This window comes from Psammomys obesus, unplaced genomic scaffold, assembly GCF_907164565.1.
Source record: "Psammomys obesus unplaced genomic scaffold, mPsaObe1.curated_primary_1811, whole genome shotgun sequence".
Taxonomy (NCBI): domain Eukaryota; kingdom Metazoa; phylum Chordata; class Mammalia; order Rodentia; family Muridae; genus Psammomys; species Psammomys obesus.
In genome coordinates this window covers 24,382,733-24,400,453 of record NW_026596117.1, presented here as the reverse complement: position 1 = coordinate 24,400,453, position 17,721 = coordinate 24,382,733, and the positions used below count along the sequence as shown (strand labels likewise).

Genomic DNA, 17,721 nt, shown 5'->3' with positions numbered 1-17,721 from the left:
GTGTGTGTGTGTGTGTGTGTGTGTGTGTGTGTGTGTGTGTGTGTGTGAAGGTCTCAATTTTCTCTAAGGAGCTGGACCTGGGAGTTTGATCATGTTCTAGTGAGCATATGGGCAACACAAATCGGTCTTATATTATTTTTTTGTTTTCTTTTTCTTTCTCTTTTTGGGGGAAGGAAGTCACAAGGGTGGGAGGGCCGGACCTGGGAAGACTGGGAAGTGAGTGTGATTGAATGCATTATGTGAAATTCCCAAATAAGCAATAAAAATATTGGGAAAAGTCAAGGCAGAGACTGAGTGGCGGAAATAGCCTGCACTGAGCTCCGGCCTCCGCCAGCACACATAAATGCACACATCCACATGCATGCGTATGCACACACAGACTAGGTAAGTGTGAGCTGGAGACAGACATTCAAAACATAAGAGTGAAAAAAAATAAGGTAAATTAAAATGTCACTGGAAGTCTAATAAATGAAAAAAGGGGAAAGGACATGGGAAGGGGGAAAATAACCGGGTCAGCAAGATGGCTCAGTGGGCAGAGCTCTGGCTGTACCCTCCTGACACCTGAATTCAATCCCCAGGACCCACGGGAAAGTAGAAAACAGACTACACGTGTGTGCCATTGCACACGCGCACACCTGCCCACAATGATAAAATGAAAATTTTGAAGAAAAAAAGGAGAAGAATTGTTTTCCCCAATAATGAAGAATATGTGTAAGCAAAAAAAATTACACGAGCGTATGGGGGATTTGAAGATAAAAACGCAGCTTTCAAATACGATAAAGTAAAAAATACAGTAAAAAGTGTAGGGAAGGGGGGGATTAGGGAAGAGAAAGGCTTAGGAGAGGGGGAAAGGTGATGTGTTTTTTTCTAGAGAGATGGAGACTGTGGGTTATGTGTAGTGGGGTGGGATTGCTGAGCTGGCGGGTCTCTGCTTTTCTTCACACCAGCGACACCTTTGCATACCAGGGGCCTCTGCTGGCCACACTTAGCTTTGCAGTCTGCCGACTTGGGTTCTCTCCCTCCTGAAACTCTTCTCCAAACCTCCTCAAGTAGCTCAAGTCCCAAGTGTGAGCTGAGTGTGGAAAGCAAACGACCCTGAGACCTGGGTGGGCGGAGGGCCCGCCTCACACAAAGATCCTTCTAAGCATTAACTGCCCTGGTGTGTATGTGTGGTGAGAATGGACGCTCTGAGGGCGTGTTAGTCCTCACACACTCGAGGGCCTGAGCCAACCCTCCTGCCATGTGTGCTCTTTGGCTTGCGGGCCTCTGTCCGTCTGTCTGTCCCTCCCACTCTCCACAGCTGGCTCTCATCTGGGGGCCGTGGCAAGTTAAGGTCAGGCTCCGTGACTTGGGGTGTGACTTGGTGGCTCCCTGCTCTCCAGCCCTCGGGAGAGCTCAGGTTGAAGCACTCCCTCCCCAGCTGGTTTGTCTCACTGAGACCTGAGCTTGCATTTGAAGCTTGTGAGGCTGTGGACATGGCCTCAGGCTGGGACTGCTAGTCTTTTCTCACAGGGCACTGGCTCGCCTTCCAGAGGAGGATTCTGCTTGCCCACTCAGCCCAGGGAGCCAGGGCTGCAGCAGAGCTCTGCAAGGCTTGCTTTCCTGTTGTTGCTCCCCTTGTGAATCCCTGCCACTCCTTTCCCTCTCTTTGGAAGGGCGTGTGCTCAGTAATGTTGACTTTCCTGCACCAGGTCACCTGAAGGCAGTGTCTTGTTCACAGTCTCACCCAGAAGTTCACGCATTTGATTTCTGATTTTTTTTCCATCTAAAACTTTTGATTTTGTTTTTAACATGGTCAAGGCAGGAATATTAGGAAGATCTTTTCAGATAATTGTGCACATTGTCTGACTCTATACCTAAATCTGACAAGTGGCCAGTTCTTAACAATTACTAGTTCTGTAGAATCTAAAACAGGTCACTAACTTTGCATACATTATGGCATTAAACACACTGGTGTATCTTGCATTTTGAATAGATCTTCCACCTACACACAATTTTGTGTGTGACATCAGACATTCATAATTTGGAAAAATTATGTAGATATTACAAATATTAGTTGGCCTTATTGTGCATTATACAATGTATATTATCAAAAAGCCATACTGTTTCGTGACACTATTCTTACAGAAACAAACAAATTTCTACTCACCCCAAATAGGGAACCAATGACGGACCAAAGTCCAACTTGGTGAACTAGTGAGTTTTATTTGTGTTACTTATAAGAGTCAGGGTGAGGGGTTACGTGCAGGAGCAGAACTGACTCCAAGACAGCTGTATCTCCTGCCAATGGTTCATGAAAGCTGGACACCTGAATCTCACTGTATAACTTACAGGCAGCCCAACAGGCTAGAGCGTGCCTTTTTCAGGCAGGTCAGCTTGCTTGAGAGTATCTCTGGGGGTGCCTTACTGCTTATAGGTGCTTGGGAAGAAAGGGGTCTAGTACATGTGGTTTGTTTCAGGGACTTCCTGAGACATTTGAGTTGTTTATTTGTTGAATGGAAGAGCTTTCCTGAAAGACGGACATTTTTCACCTTCTGTTAGAACATCCTGTGTCTCAGTGAACTTAATCTCCAACGTGGAAGGCTTTCCCTAGGACACTGACACACAGCAATATCAACTGTTACCTGGGATGCCCAAACAATTTTACACTTTGGGAAAATACACAAAGTTTCAAGTTCATGTTAGAAGATAGAAGTTTTAAACTTTTCTAAATTTGTATAATGAGCTTCTTTTTTAAACCTCTTACTTGAAAGTGTATGTGTAATTCAATTTTTTTTTTTTACTCTTATGTGAATATGTGTATGTGTTTGCATGTGTGCATGCGAGTAAACGGGAAGGGAAGTAAAAGGGGGAGAAGAGGAACAGAGAGAGAGGAAGTGAAGAAACTCAGTTCACTTTGCTTTTTGCTGAGGTGCCCAGCTTTTGTATCTCACTGTAAACAGAAAGAAAAAAAAAAGTTGTTGTTTTTTGTATTTAAAAGCAAATGAGGCTTTCTTAGCAATGTAAAAGTAATTTTGACTTGAAAGGACCCCACAACACTCTGTGGACCCTGAGTAGATTCTAACTACAGCTGTTCTGATCCAGAATGTAAACTGTTTCCAGCCTAGCTCTAACCTCAGGGGCAAAACACCATTTCAGTCTAGAAAGGTCCTTAACAAAAGAGAAGGTCCCTGCCCCTTCCCAGACACCCCAGGCAGTCTTCCTGGCTTCTTTATTATTCTTCATTAAGGGTAAACATTCACTCTCTCTCCCTCTGAAGCTGGGCATTCATTGCTTTACAAACCCAAGGGATAGAGTTTTCGAAAACCAGGCAAGGTGTCAGATTTAGAGAGAAACTGAAGGATCAAAGCAAGAGACTAGGTGAAGGTAGGGCTCACCTAGGTGGAAAGGAGCAGCTCTGCTTGCTGTAGAGAGCGGAAGAGCAGACAAAACAAGGTGGACCAAGAGGCCGGTCACCTTCTCCTGGTAACCCCGCCCACTTTTCTGAGCACACCTTTCTGGTATCCTAGCGACCTACACAGGAGCCCAAGGGATAAGGGTTGTTTACTACAAAGACATGGGAGCAGTCTCAAAGATTTGTTTCGTGCACCTCTGAGCACTGGGGACACATCTTAGCAACAGAGTCACAGGGCCAGAGATCCCACTTTTTGATCGGTCGGCTAGAGGGCGGGGCTAAGCGTTGGCCCCATCAAAGCAGTCAAGCCTCTGTGGAGCTGAGAGTCAAACTGAGGCAGCCCGGGAGGAGGAAGGAAGGGGAAGAATCAACACCGACCTGTTCAGTAAACAGAGGCCCCACTTCAGGACACGCTCAGCACCTTCCTGGGGTCAAAACTATTCCCACGCTGGCACGAAGACACGAGTTTTCACTGTTGATCTTTGCACAGAGTGGCAAAGTGTGGTGTGAGCCCCAGTCAGCAGAGTCATCTACTGAACAAACATGGTTCACTATTTCCCAGTCCTCACAGGGGAAGAGCCAGTCTCGGCACGCGCTTGATGTCACAGCAGAAAGTAGTTTACTAGTTCTTGACTCTTCAGGACAGATTCAAAAGACATTCTATGTGACTGCATGAGGAACATGCCTTGGGGGGGGGGGGGGGTGGATTTTGTGTCTGACCAACTTGGATGGTCATTCCTAAGAGCATGCTTACAGCACCACTCTACCTTTTCTGAGGAACGTCTTTCAGATGGGCACAGGGACGGGGCAGCAGGCCTCTGCAGTGCTTTTGTGGGCCATGGATGTGTGTGCCTTTCTGAGCCTCACCCTTTAAAAAAAAAAAAAATTAAAAAGAAAAAATTGTATTTTATGGCCATGCTGTCACGAAGACAAATGAATTACTATCATACATTAAGTTGTTTTCTTCAATTAAAATAAAAAGGACCTAACCTTCATTTTCTTCTTACTTTAAAATAAATCATGACATTTTTATAGGCCCGTAAAGACCCACAGTCTCAGCAGTATTCTTCTGGGAGACTGATATTATCCAGGCTTGGCTCTGTCCAGGGATGGATTCCCCAAGAGGAAGTGTTAATGGGCCATAATAATGTGTTTGTCTTTTTACCAATGCACGTTGTTTTTGTTTCTGAGACAGAATCTCACTATGAGCCTCTAGCTAGTTTGGAACCTGCTATGTAGACCAGGCTACCCTCGAGCTAAAAGGGATCTCCCTGCTTCTGCCTCCTGAGTGGAGTTGTTTCTATTTTTTAATTTCCTAATTTTTTTTATGAAGTTGTCCTTGAATCAACAGTGCTTGAAGCTCACAGAAGTCACCATGTGTGTGGTGTGTGTCGGACAGTTTTGAAACAGAAAAGAATGAACCAGTTATTTCAAGGAAAACCTATGTGACATTTTGCTTTCAATAATATAGGTGAGCATTCAAGTAGAAATAAAAAAAAAAATAAAAACAGGAATTTGAAACATTTGTTTCCCACCATGAACCTGACAACTTCCCAGGACTGGGGGAAAACAAACCAACCCTCAGAGGAGATGCATGCTGGCTAACCTTTGTCAACTGGACCCAAAGAGTCAGCTGGGGAGAAGGAGCCTCCACTGAGGAATGGCCTCTGGGGTTGTGAACACGTCTGTGGGGCATAAAAAAAAAACAAAAACAAAAACAACAACAACAATAAAAACAACAAAACCAAACTGCTAAATGATGGCACATTTAGCAAGGAGATCCTGGGCTGTATAAAACAGGTTACTAATGTGAGCCTCTGGGTCAGCTCTACTTCCTGCCCTGACTTCTGTCAGTGATGGGCCACAAAACAGATGCATAAGCAAATGAACCCCTTCCTTCACAAGTGGCTTTGGTTATGGTAGTTATCAAAGCAACAGAAAGAAAACTAGTGATGGTGGGTACGCTGTGACTGGGCAGAGCACCAGTGCTGTGCAATGAGCTGCTTATCCTGGAAGTCCTGCATAATTCAGAGAGCCTGCATTTTCCAAATGACCATGAGTTGATATTACCCAGTCCTGCATGGCTAAATGGTTCCTTCGAGACATAAGACCAACAGATTGTAAGGTGCCTGATACCAAAAGCTTTCTTTCTGGTTTCTTATTGTGCATTGTTACAACCTTTATGAGCTCAAGATGCTCAGTGGTTAAAGCGTTTGCTGCTCTTCCACAGAATCCAAGTTTGATTCCCGCACCCACGCTAGATGGCCCACAGCTGTCATTAACTCCAGTTCTAGGAGCTCTACTGCCCTCTTCTGGCCTCCATGGGTACTGCCTGCATGTGGTGCATACACAGGCACTCAGGCACATACAGACACACAAAATAATAAATACATTGTCAAAATATTATTAAACTTGAATATAGTATCCAAAAGTTTTCTTTAAAAAGTTATGCAATTATCTTTAAAAAACTATTTAAATCCTCTAAACATCTATGTACACAAAGCCGATTTCATCAAAACTGCATATAGCAAGTGATTAAACATAGAAGATCTAGTTCTTCTAAACATAAGATCTAGATCCTTCTAAACATAAGGATCTAGTTCTATTAAACCAGGTGTTCAAGAGGAGTTCAAAATCATAACACAACATCACACTTATCGCTAACTTTTTGGTTAATAGAATTATTTTTTTAACAGCACATTATTGTGTTACACATATGCCAACATTTTTAAATGAACACTTTATTGAATACTTATTTTTTTTCTCAGTTTTAGTTTCTAACAGTACTTTAAAATTTATTTTTGGCAGTGCAAGGGCTTGAATGTGGGGCCACGCAATTGCTACATCCTTAGACCTTAAACAAGGACTCTTCAGGGTCTTCAGTAATTTTTAAGAGTGCCAAGGGGATCTGAATGCAAGTAGTTTGAGAGCTGTGGTTATAGGAAAGCTCCGTGGTAAAATGCTTATGAAGGACCATTAAGTTTAAAAGCAGGTGCTGAGCACTGGGGTGGAAAGCGTACACGTTTAATCTGAAGCAGATTCAGGAAACCCGTATAATTCAGCAGACTGCCCAAAGGGGGACATTCTTTCCTAGTGAGTGCTTACTGTGATTTTTTTATATATATTTTAAAAAAACCTTTTGAGCATTTTTAGTTTTCTAGTTTCCATGATGAGCACACATTTGTCTTCCAACTAGGGGGAAAAAAACTCCAAAATCTTTAAAACTTAAGAGGAGCAACCTGGGGACAGGTCACTGAGGCAGAGGATCAGGATGCAAGATGAAGGGAGAAATGGAGGGAAAGGCTTGCTGCATTAAATAGCACAAGAGTGCTATTGTTTTCTCACTGCGGCCTTTATGGCTAGCACACTGGGGGCTCCAGAGGTGGAGATGGCACAGGGTGAGGAGATGGCACACTCTTGAGGAGTGTGGGCTCTGGCTTTACCTGTTGGCCCCTAAAGAACTGAGGGTGCCTGACCTCACAGGTGGATCTAGCAATGGACGTGAGTTCAGGCTATGGCTCCTCTTGTACACCCTCCCTCTGCACCATGAGTACTTTGTTTTGCAATTCAACATTTTTCATTTCTTCAGCTTTTCTCCTGTTACTTCCCCACGGTGCCCTATCTCAACTGCCAAGCTGAATATATCAGGAAGCATCCAGATTAGTAAAGCGCATCATTGGAAGGGATAATTGAGAAGGAAGATCTGCCATGAATCCAGGTGGCCCCATGCCCCTAGGCTGGGAAGGAAAGGATGCAATAAAAGGGGAGAGGAGAAAGCCAGTAAGAGCTGATATTCCCTCGGCATCCTAGGCCCCCATGTGGGCTGCTCTGCTGCACGCTCCCTGCCTGGTTGCTCGGAAACTGTGAGTCAGGATGAGCCTTTCCTCTCTTACTCAGCTTCTGTTGGGTCACAAGAATAAAACACTGTGACTGACGTGAAAAAGTGGCAGAAGAAATCCATCTGACTACGTGGTTCACCTGTCTTTGGACCATGGGAGGAATTATAAAGCGCTTGAAGGGGTAGGCTAGACAAGCCCTACAATTCTGAGAGCAGAATTTAATCGATGGTTCTGATAGAAGAGCAGAGGACCAGAACGGAGATGAACTGGAAACTGTGTCCATGTTTATTACACTTTGGCAAATAGCTGATCTACATTTTGTCTGTATCCTGATACACAGGAGACTGTGTTTAAACAATTAATCTGATGGAGGAGGACTCAAAGCAGTATTGAAGTGTGGCGTGGCTGGCACTCGCTGCTTTTAGCCAGGTTTACAGTGAGCAGTTAAGAGAAAATAACAAAGATTTGAGGAACTTTCAGCTTGGTCAGAAAAATCAATGTCAAACAAAGACTTGAAAAGAGATGGTTCCTAAAGAAACCAGGGTTTTACTAAAGGAATCTCTTTAGCATGAGAAACCAAGAGCTTTTCATTAGGGCAACAGGAAAGATACCTTGAAGGCATCTCAGGCATTGGCCAGACCCCAGGCTTTGCAGGCACAAGGTTATGACATTTTTAAACTCATTTGAAAGACACCTGTTGGCAGGAGTGAGTGCAGAGGTTCCCTGCTCTCACTCGGACACCTAGAGAAGTGTTTGACTGGTTTCAGCTGCCTAGGCACTCAGAAGCTGCTGGAACCACAGTCCAAGGCAGCCAGTTACCCCAGGCCTTCCAGAGGTCCTTGACATTTACGTTGGTTTTATAGTCGTGCAGGATGGAAGAGTCATGGGGTCATGGATGCTTCTACCCAGTGTTCAAAAGAAAATGACGGAAGGTCAGACATGTGTGACAGGGTCAAAGTCCCTGAGGCCTCTTCAGGACAGATGTCAATCACAAGCCATGAAGATGAAGCTCAACTAGGAACCTTCAATCCCAGGACATTGGAGTTCCCAGGAGCATGGAATGTCTCCTGAGGAAACACTAAGGTGACAAGTAGAGTCAGTCTAAGAGAGAGGCCACATGGGCTTAACCGGCAAGGTCACAGAAGCGAAGTTTTTGGAGCTCATTTGACACCACCATGTATTGGATTCCAGACATGGAGGTTGGCGGGTCTCTGTCAGACTCTGGTGTCATCCCTCCTATCTGTGCTCCCACTCTCCCCATTTGGAATGGAAGTCTTTATTCTGGGCCATTGTATGTTAAAAGTATGTAAACTGCCATTTAATTCTGTAGGGTAGCAGTTCTGAACCTGCGGATCATGACCCCTTTGGGGTGGGGTGAACGACTCTTTCACAGGACTTACCTATCAGAGATCCTGAATATCAGGATATTTATCACAACAGTAGAAAAAGCACAGCTATGAAGTAGCAACAAAAGTAATTTTATGGTTGGGGATCTCCTTAACATGAGGGACTTTATCCAAGGGTCACAGCGGCAGGAAGATTGAGAGCCGCTGCCGGAAGCGCTCGCAGTTGAAGAGTTTGCCTCAAGTCTCAAGGTTTTAGACTTGAACTTTTGAACAACATTGGAAATATTGAGACCCCCTAGACTCTTGCCTTCTGCATTATGAGATGACCCTGAACCCTTAGGACCCAGGGACAGATATTATGGCTCATAAATAAAATGCCCACCTTTACCCACAGTTCATGGTTGAAGCTATGGTCTTTACTTGAGGAAGCCATGGAAACTTTAGGGCCTGAGTCCTCGTGGGAGGAATTGTGTTACAGAGGGTTCATCACTGGAGCGTATCTTGTTCTGGCTCCCTCTCTTTGCTCCCTGTTCACCACGAGCAGCCTCCGCCATGGGCTCCACCACTTTGATGTTCGGTTTTGCACCCAATCATTAGCGCCATGGACTATGGGTTGGAAGCTCTGAGACTTAGTCAAAAAATAAATAACTTCTTTAATTTGTTCCTCTCAAGTTTTTGTTACAGTGACAGAACGTCTGGCTAATTTCCCCTTCATTTTCTGGACTCCATTTTCCTACTTTGGTCCATAATAGCTGTGGACATGCCTCGTGCTTGGAACAGTCCTTCTCCCCAGGAACTGCGCGGTTTGCTTGCTGCACCTACGCCTTCGGGCCCTTCCTTAAATGTTTTATTCTGTATGTTTGCGCGTTTTGTCTGCATGTGTGCAGCATGGTGCCTGGTGTCCACAGATATCAGAAGGGAGCGCTGGGATCTCGGGAGTGATCAGGACCGCATGAGCAATGGGTAAAGAACCTCAGTCCTCTGCAAGCACATGAAGTGCTGTTACACTGAGAGTCTCCAGCCCCAAGACTACCTCTTAAACACACCCCTGCTGAGCTTTCCTATTGTTTTTCCCCACCCACTTTCCTCCCAGAATCTATACCCTCTAATGCATGACTTGTTTCTTGCTTTTCTTGTCCAACCAGACTGCAAGCTCCAGGAAGGCAGTGTTGTGTTGTTTTTGTTATTCACTTTTTGCTTTGTTTTTGCCTGTTTTGTTTACCATTTCACGACGACACCTAAATTTATATGCATGGTACAAAGAATGCCCTAAGCATTTACTTGAAATAATGAATGTGTGGATGACAGATATTGGCCAGTGGTAAACCGCTGTGTGAGGGCCGGAGAGATGGCTCAGCTGTTAGAAAGCCATAACACAATTACCTGCCGCTATTCTAGTGCAGCCTGGCACTGGAGGGAGAGTCTCAAGTTCTGTGGATGGATTTCGCTGCCTTTTTTCTGGTTGCTCCCCCCCCCCCCACTTTAATAAATGTGTAATAGGAGCGTCACTGCTTCTATCAGTAAAGCCAGTAGCCAACAAACGTTTGCTGAGTGGAGGTAGCTAAGCGATTCCATGAACAAAGCAAGATCAGACTTTTTGAGGCCAGCTGTGAAAAATCCCACTGATCCAGGGAGTTGATAGGCAGCGGCTGAGCAGGGTGCAGACAGCTGCTTCTATAGTACTTGTATTTAAAGACAGGGGGCCGGCTCCGAGGCGCAGAGAGTTTGCACTGGGGAGAAAAAGCGCTCCGGTTAACAGCCATTGTGCTTCCCTCCCCCTCTGTGGACGACGCTACCAGGGATGAGGCGACGCAAGACACACAGTAGGTGCTCACTGAAGACACACGCGGAGCCGTGCTCCGGACAGGCATCTCCCCGAAGCCCGACGCCTGCAGCTCCCGCGTGCCCACCGATGCCCGCGGGGCAGAGGGCAGACTGCCAGGCCTGGGTGCAGCTGAGGTTGGAGCCCTAGGGCGCCCGCCCCCCGCCCCGCGGCGCAGGCCAGGGTCAAGGCCAGGGCGCCGAGTGGCGCGGGGAGGGGTGGCCGGACGCGCGGGGCCGGGAAGGGATGTGACGAGCAGCGCGCTGTGCATTGTGGGAATCCCGGGGCCGCCGCGAGTGGTTCCAGTTCACTGGTTCTAGCGGAGCCGGGCGGAGGGCGCGAGCGCGGGCCGCGCGGGCGGGAAGCGAGGAGGCGTGGGCGGCCGGGCAGGCGTGCGGAGCGGACCGGCGCGAGCGGCCGACAGGGCTCGGGGCCCCCCACACCTTGCAGCCGCCCGGTAAGTGCCGCGCGGGCCCCGGAGCCGCGGGCTGCCGCTCCGCACCGTCCGGGGGCCCCCGCGCGCCCTCCCGCCGCCGCCGTGCGCAGTGGCCAGGCCCGGCGTCCGGGACCGGAGCCGGGGCGCTCGCCCTCGGGCCCTGGGCTGCCCGGAGCCCGCCGAGGCCCTGCTCGGGCAGCGCGCGCCTCCGGGTGGTTTTGTTCCGAAAGCAGACCCGGAAACCAACTTCTCTTGGAGACGCACCCCTGCCCCCGCCGGGGCGCTTTGTGGGAAAGGGGCCCGTCGGGTGCCTCCCCCTCCCCGGTGGCACAGCCTGGGCTGGCGCCCCCCCCCCCCCCGAGGACAGCGAGGCCCGGTGGCTCCGGCCCGTCCCCCCCTCCCCCGGGGCCCCGGGGCTGCTGTGCGCGGAGTTGTACTTGCTCGTGCGCCGCCGGCCCGTGCGTGTCCTCCCGGGCACAATAAGTGGGGCGCGAGCCGTGGGAGCCGCTGTGAGGCCGGGCTGGCGGGGGGACCCGGCGCGAGGCCTGAGCAGGGGAGGCCCGGGGACCACTGGCGGACGGAATCCTAGGCCAGGGCGGGCTGGAGCGGAGCCATGGTAGCCCCGCTGCTCTCGCTTGCCTTTTGTTTGCTTTGTGGTGGGGAGGTGTTGTTTTAAGGTGACTCCGGAAGGCCGTAGGCTCCCCGCGCGCAGAGGGACAGCCGAGAGGCGAGTCCCTGGGGGTGAGTGGAAATGGAAGGGACCGATGCTGCTGGCTGTGTCACCTGACAACAGGTGTTTGAGATGTCGAGCCCTGTTTCCCACTCCTGCAGGAGACCGCTGATAACTCTTTGCTGGGCGGAAGATTGCATGAAAGAATCTTTTAGAAGAAATGTAGGGGAAATGTTTTCTGGGTTTTCAAGTGAGTTACTTTTGAACAAGCCTGTTGAGACAGACCTTGGCTCCACCGATTGCAATCACTATAAAGTCTTTGTTAAGATTTTAATGATCCAATAAACAGCTTAGAAGAATAGACAATTAGGGGGGTTCTCCTACTGGCTTCCCTCCTTGCTGACACCTCTGTGGTTTGAGGTTTTCACTGTGAAAGGGGAGGAAGTGTTTTGTTTCTAGACTCTGCCGCAGGGAGTCCAGTTTTGAACAATTTTATGCCGGAGTGCAAACAAGGGCTAACCCAGTTAGTCCTCCTGTCACCTTTAGGTGCCCGGCGTGCAGCCACAGTTTCGGTTATCTCTGAAATGGGAACCCCGGGCATGGTACTGGAATTAATAACACACCTTGCCCACAGTTGACCACTCTGCTTACAAACACCCTCTGACTAGGTCAGCTTCTTCCGTGTGTGGGTTGTTGGTGTTTCCCTCAAGGACAGTGAAACTCCTAAGATTTTAAACTTCCCCCCTTGCTATGATGGGGGACCATAGTTTTCATTTGTTGCTGTTAATGTTGGTCCCTAGGTAAGGCATGGGGGAGAGGGGATGGACATTGTCTAGAGCAGGTACTAATGTAGGTAGGGAGAGCTCACATTGCATTATACTGAGAACGGCCTGGAAATTCGCATGTGTGATAATCTCCTCACTGGGTTACTTTTCACCAAATGGGCCAGCTTCAGGGAGTGGCTCAGTTCCATCTGCCATTTCCTCCAGTCCTGGAATGTTCCCCAGTGACAAGCTTGGAGCTGATGATGCCCCAAGCCGATTAAAGATTTATTTAAATAAATCACTAGTCTGTATGTGATGCTCAGGGGTTTGCAGCGGACTTTGGTCCTTGGGACATGAAGGGGAAGGGGTGGAAGTGGCCAGGACCCTTACCTCTCTTGAACTGCATTTCCCCCCATTCTGTAGGCTTAGGAGCAGTGGCTCCTGCCACAGCTTTTGGGTCCACCTGAATGGATCTCCTCTCCATTCCAAAGAGTCCTATGACTTGCTTGCTGAGAGCAGAGCAGCCCTGCCTGGCTGGTGTCTTGCAGTCACTAGTATGTCCCAAGAATCTGTTCTGGGTTTGGTAATGGGGACAGAGTCATGAACTAGAAATGCCCAGGCCCTGCCCCTGGAGGACTGACTGTGGCAGAAGCAAACAGACAAGTAGCTCTGAGGAGGTCTGGGGAGGAGGGACAGTTGTGTTAATGGGTTGAGCTCTATCAAGGAGAAGTTTGCTCGGCAGAGGAGGACAGATAGGGACAAGTGTTTGTGGAGGGAGAAAACATGTGTGCCAATTGTAGAAGACAAGAGCAGAGGACCCCAGAGGTACAGCCGGCGGGGTCAGGATGGTAGAATCTAGGGTCAGGTAAGGATAGGGCACAGGCAAACCCACAAGGAATCACATCAGAACCACCAAAGGGCTCTGAACAAGAGGAGAGCAGTCTCTCTTACTTGAGACCCTTGTTTAGGAAATGCCTGGGAGCTTCCAGATATTCTGCCTGACTGGGCTCTTGCTCTCTTAAAATCACATTTTCTTCTAAGGGCTTTTTGGAGATGTCGTAGAACTTAGCACAGGGTTTATTGGGGAGGTAAGTGGCAGCGCTGCCTTCACCATTCAGGACTGGTCCCTCAGCACAGCTCAGAACAGACATTGTAGTGTGTGTATTCAAGGGTGAAGTTCCAGGCCCCAGCTACAGGCTGTTTCCTGCTTGGGAAGGACACTAGGCTTGGGGTTTGCTTTTCTCCAACATCTAGAAAAGGGACACACGAGCAACATGTACGTCTTGGGATCTCTTCTGCTTGCACTCTCTCCTTTGGTGGCAGATGGTTCATTCGTGACTTCCTGTTTGATGAATGGAGAGATATTTTTCCTGATTGACTAGTACGAGAACTGGTCTCTGTTCTGAGCCAATCACAGTGCAGCTTGTGTAGTATGGCTGCATGCCTCTGGGGGCGTGACAGCAGAGCCACTGCTAACATTCTGGCAGGGTAGGGCTAGACAGCAGAGGGCTGCAGATAGGACTGCTGTCCCCCCTTCAGAATGGAGCACCCTGATCAAATTTGACAGGAAGGTGACACGCATGCGGACACAAACATTTATTCAGCCGCAGGGATCGGAACAGGTGGCCCTTATTGACAGTGTTTTGGACTCTTATAGATGAGATTCCTCCATACCTCAAGCTGGGGCACCGGTTCTCTGACACAGATCCCTAGTAGTTCCAGCCAATAGCTTCCATCGGAATCAATATCCATCCATTTTGTAGCTTAGATAATGAAGGCGTCAGAACTGATCATTCCCACGGCTTGAGTGTGCTGATTGGTTACACATACAACCTACAAACTGCAGGCTGTATGCATCCTAGTATAGCCGTGACTGTAGCCCAGCACCTTCGCAGATGCCAACTTCACATTGTACTGGTGAGAACCTCAGTCACCCTCTGATAAAGGCTGTCTCTGCTGTAGCATCACTGGGTTGCTGTCTTATGGGCATGAAGAAGATAAGCAGTTTTCTCTGGCTAGTATTAGTCAGAATAGTGCTGAGAAGAAAGGTAAGCTGGGTCAAGACTGTCATAACCCTTTGTGTGACTTTTGTCTCAGCCATCAGGACACATTTCCTTCCTGAGCTCTCCTAAGGTGGCACAAACTCCCTGACTTTTGAGGGTCTCAGCTTTCACGGCGACTTGACAGATGGGCCCTGACACGTGGGTGTACAGGATAATCTCAGAGGCGGCTCCAGACTGATGTCCCAGTAGCCATGCTATGAGCCGTTGGCCTTTAGACAGGCTGCCCTGTTCTCTGTAGTGGGAACGCATTTACTGTAATGGCAACTGAACGGCCACAAAACAGCAAGTAGGGCTACAGTGGTGAACAGAGTAAATGGTCTCGGGTACCAACACCGCTAACAAAACAGGTGAAGCAGGCGCTGATGATACAATGTAGCAAGTGTTGAAGGCAGCTACATACAAATAATCTAGAATGCCAAACAGGTTGGAAGGGGGGATTGGAAAAGCATTTGAAGAGAAGAGAATTTAAAAGAATCAGTGAATATATTAGAGAAAGAAGTGGAAGAGGGAAATTATTATATAAGGATTCACTTACGCAGCCATTCTTCCTTCTTCCTTTCTTTGTTTTTCTTTCTTCCCTCCCTTCAATCCTCCCTTCCTCCCTTCCTCCCCAGAGCTATAGTAGGAGTAGCTGAGTAAGGCAGTCTGGGGGAGCTCTAGTTGCTGGGACTAAGAAAAGATGGGCTCCTTAGAACTTTGTGTATCAGGACTGACCAGAATCTCAAGGGGGGGCAGAAAGCCCAGCCACAGCGGACTGCAGCATGGGGCTCTGTGGCAGATTTGCCTCAGCCACAGGAGACAGGAACCACTAGGTGGGCCAGCAGGCCAGGGACGGGTGTTTGAGAGGGAGCTGTGGGCTAAGTTGCATGGCAGTGACTGGCTGTAGGAAGGGTGGTGGGGTCTGGCAGGGCTCTTCAGCACTTCCCTTCCTTGCTCCTCCTCGTGGGAGACAGCCTCTCGTCCTGTCCACCCCGTTCCTGGCGTCCTCGCCGCCGGCTTTCTGGTTCCATCTGTGCTGTGAGGACATATTGTACTCTGTAGTCGCACCTCATGTGTTGAGCAGCTTGCGCTGCCTTTTCACTCATGGCCTGATCCTCCAGCAGTTTTCCTCTGGGTAAGCTCTGCCGCCCCGCAGACAAGGTTCATGCTTGCTGAGCTTAGTGTGTAGTTGGAGGAGTTGCGGGGTGAGGTCATCTGTCTCGGTACTGTGATGAGATGTCTGAGACAGGCTGCTCTATGAAAGAAAGGGGTCTTGGAGGTAAAAGGTGAAGGGGCCACACCTGGTGGTGGCCTCCTTCCTGTTAGAGTCCTGAGGTTGTATAGAGCATCACATGGCATGGGACAGGGAGTGTGTGTGTGTGTGCACGCATGCGTGTGCATGCAGCCCTGCATGTCTTAAAACACTCTTCCTCCTTTAAAGTCACCTAGGTTCAATCATGGGGTCTCCGTCTTTGACTTTGCCTAATCATTTTCCAAAGATATCACCTGTAAACATAGTATCAGATTAAGTTTGTGTCCTCTGAGCACCTGGAATGCTACAGGAAGCCTCAGAGACGCAGAAGCGACAAGTAACAGAGGGTACATCTGTGTGCTCAGAGATCCCTTGGGGTGGGTGGCAGGCTCTCCATGTCCTAGGCTGGTGACAGCGAAGGGATGGCCATCAGGCATGGTAGCCGGGCACAGCCCCTGTGCCTTCAGGCTCTGGGATCCTTGGTGCCTAGTGACTGAGTAGGCGTCCTCCTGCATGGTGGACCCAGCAAGGAGAGCAACATCTCTGACCAGGCAGTCCAGCTGTTCTTCATGGTGCTCTGACAAGAGGCTGAGTGCTTGGAAAGTCATCTGTCCAGGTTGTACAACTGTCCTTCTCTTGGATCAGGCTGTGTGTCGGTCACTGCTCATACTGAACTTGCCACTCAGACCATGGCTTCAGTGTCAGCTTTCAGCCGGCTCTGACACATGCCCCATCACCACCCCGAGAGCAGGTGGCTGGAGTACATTTCCCAAACCCTCTTGTAGTTACAGATGGATTTGTAGCCAGATTCTGACTGGTGGGTCGTGATCAGTAGTTCGGTGCCCGTTTTCAGGCCTGGCCCCTACACGTGTGTGATAGCCACCCCGATGATTCCACGGCAGCAGGGGGAGTCAGGCCCTGACGATGTCAGTCAGAGATGGGAGGGTCTAGCTCCATGAGTCATGGAGATGTGGCTGCTAGTCATAGAAACGGTTTGTTTTTGGACTTGTGTTTGCTTTTCTGCTGCTATCATGACATATGAGGTTAGGCGACTTTACAAAGTTTACTAGGCTCACAGTTTGGAAGGTTCACAGGCATGGTGCCAGCCTCAGCTCAGCTCGGGACAGTGGTGTTGGGGTGTGCTAGCATGGTCATAAAAGAGGAAGTCATGGAAGGAGTTGAAGGAGCCAGGACTAGAATCCACTGGCCCTACCTCAAGTCCTGACACCCCTTTTTTACTAAGGTGGAGACTAGTTTTCCAACACTTGAGTGTGGGAACTAGTGTCAACCACAGCAGGAATTTTCATGAGTGAGAAGTAAGTTGTAGGGAATTGTCTGATGGCGGTTTAGCAGTAGTGCTCTGATCAGGACAGGCGTCTAAGACCTGTCCCCTGTTAAGCACTGGCTTAGGGTGGCAGCCACTTACCACCCAGTTTCCCCACCAATACTTTTAAATACTTTAAAAGTTCTCCTCCTTCTTCCTTCTTCTTTCTTCTTCCTCCTCTTCCTCCTCCTTATTTTCCATCGTCTCTGACAGATGAAAGCAAAAGGTCCAGAGGGGTTAAGTCACTTGACCAAGGCCACATGCTCACCGGTGGTAGAGCCATGAGTGGAAGCAGGTCAGGCTGGTGTGGAACTTCTCATTCTACATCATGATACCCAGTAGCCTCTTTTCCCGTGGCCACTCTTTCTCCACATTGGAGCCAACTTGGAGCTGCCCATACCCCAGAGACCTTACAGCAGGCTGGATCTGCGCGCGCGCACACACACACACACACACACACACACACACAAAATAACACCAAAGGGTGTTTAAAATCCACCACATGCTATGAGGACGCTGCAGGGCTCAGTCAGAATTCTTACTTAGCTTGGGGAACTGTAGACAGAAAGTGCAGAAAGAACACAAGAGCGCAACAGAACCATCGCAGTACAACTCCCGTGGCTGGAACAGATAGGCTGTTGCATTGGTGAAGAGTGTGACTCAAGGTGAGATCTGGAGATGGTGCTCACCAGCACGGTGTCTGGGGGTCCGTGAAGAGCCACCTGCAGTGCTTGACATGCAGTGTGAAAATGAGCAGGCACGTGCACGTGCTGGCACAAGGCTGTGAAACACCTTAGTCATCGGGGTCTGGTAGCCAGGTGCACACTGACAG

The 17,721-nt window shown here is 48.9% G+C and overlaps 1 protein-coding gene across 4 annotated transcripts in view; it reads left to right on the top strand.

The window, feature by feature from the left end:
- The first annotated feature begins 10,673 nt into the window (after window positions 1-10,673).
- Window positions 10,674-17,721, top strand: part of LOC129692845 (core histone macro-H2A.1) — a 63,463-nt gene continuing 56,415 nt past the window's right edge. For 3 of the 4 annotated variants that reach the window (XM_055629367.1, XM_055629366.1, XM_055629364.1), the window contains exon 1: window positions 10,674-10,858. The gene's annotated coding sequence lies outside the window, so the exon portion shown is untranslated. The remainder of the gene's footprint in view (window positions 10,859-17,721) is intronic. The other variant, XM_055629365.1, reaches the window with a different exon arrangement.